Raw genomic sequence first — 1,757 nt, 5'->3', positions numbered from 1 at the left:
AACAATCAACCTTTAAAACTGAATTTTACTCGCTTTCCTACCGTGAACTCGAGGTTTAAACTGAATTCTCATACCAATTCCCTGTGGTTCGATAAATTAAAGCCGGGTAGATTCTGTACACTTGCAGATTGATCAACAAGTTTTTGGCGCCGTTGCCGGGGAATTGTTTGTGGTTTTTGGTTTAAGTTTTTAGTTTGTGGTTTTATTTTTGTTTTTAACTTGTCTAGAATTGGTGCTACTAATCTTTCTCTGTTTAGTATCAAACTTTCAGGCTACTCTCACAAGAGACACCACAATGGGTGACCAAATGACGGAGGAGGAGATGCAAGCCCATATCGGGGCAAGAATCCAAGAGGGGATCACCCTCCGATTATGTGAACAAGAAGTTGAGAATGCCAACCGGTCTCTTCGGGAACTCACTTCGGCTACCATGAGTTATGACTATCCCGGGCCCGAGGGAGTGGGAAACTTTAAGTTGGGACCGGCATTCATCAACTTGGTGAGCCAAAACCAATATGGTGGAGGTACTTTGGAAGATCCACATGCTCACATGGAGAGGTTCATCCGGAATTGCAACACTTACCGTGTGAACAATGTTCCGACGGATGCAATTCGGTTGAGCTTGTTTCCATTTTCTTTGAAGGATGCAGCGGAGGAATGGCTGAATTCACAACCTCAAGGGAGTATCACTACTTGGGAAGACCTAGCAGAAATTCACAACAAGGTTCTTCCCAAGAGCTCTTTTGAGGAAGCTGAAAAAAGACATTATGAATTTTGTGCAAACCACTGAGGAAAATCTCTATGAAGCTTGGGAGCGCTTCAAGAAGCTATTGAGGAAATGTCCTCAACACAATCTCACCCAAGCTGAATTGGTTGCAACATTTTATGATGGTCTACAATACTCTTGGAGGTTTGGCCTAGATGCAGCTTCAAATGGGGAGTTCGATGCTCTTCCCCCACAAGCGGGGTATGACTTAATAGAAAGATGGCAGCGAGAGCCATGAACTTTGAAAATGATCGCCAAACCCGAAGGAGTAAGTTTGAAGTGGAAGCTTATGACAAGCTCTTGGCCTCCAACAAGCAACTCACCGAACAAGTGGCGGAGATTCGAATTCATATTAAGGAGACCAAGGCTATTGGTGCAAGAATGACTTGTGTGGAGTGTAAGTCTTGTGGTGGACCTCATGTTAGTAACTTGTGTATTGTCAATGCTGAGAGCAATGAAGCCAAAGCTATAGCTCAAGGAAGCATAGTTCCATCCTCAAATCATGAACCTCTTGTCCAAACACAAGTTGTTGGGAAAGGTGAATTGCAAGAGGAGTTTAGAGGAGCTATTGGAGGGTTGCATCAACCGCATGAACAACAACCATAAGAACCAAGAGGCGGCTATCAAGAACCTGGAGAACCAACTTGGCCAGCTAGCCAAGCAAATAGCCGAGATACCTCAAGGTAAGTTTTCTCCCGATTCTTTAATTTTGTCTAAACAAGAGAATTTTGCTGTTGTTACCACTAGGAGTGGGAAAGTGTTACAGGAGTCAAAAAAACAAGATGAGGGAGAGAAAAATGAGAAAGTACATGAAGAATATGAAGGTGCTACGGAGAAGAGAGTGAGTGAACCTGTGAAAGCTAGAGTTGTGAGCACTCCTTCTCCTGAACTTAGTAAGATTCCAATCCCCAAGGCTTTGGTCAAGAAAAATCTGGATAAACAGTTTTCTAAGTTTTTAGAAGTTTTTAAGAAACTCCACATCAATATTCCT

At 43.0% G+C, this 1,757-nt stretch overlaps 1 non-coding gene across 1 annotated transcript; it reads right to left on the bottom strand.

Moving 5' to 3' along the window:
- Positions 1-749: 749 nt before the first annotated feature.
- On the bottom strand, positions 750-856 carry LOC130721740 (small nucleolar RNA R71). Its single transcript, XR_009013659.1, has one exon. It is a non-coding gene; the product is annotated as a small nucleolar RNA R71 (small nucleolar RNA).
- Between the last annotated feature and the right edge of the window lie 901 nt (positions 857-1,757).

The sequence above is a fragment of the Lotus japonicus genome, chromosome 5 (assembly GCF_012489685.1).
Source record: "Lotus japonicus ecotype B-129 chromosome 5, LjGifu_v1.2".
Classification (NCBI taxonomy): domain Eukaryota; kingdom Viridiplantae; phylum Streptophyta; class Magnoliopsida; order Fabales; family Fabaceae; genus Lotus; species Lotus japonicus.
Note: the sequence above shows the minus strand (reverse complement) of the source record. Positions and strands in the feature narration are given on the sequence as shown.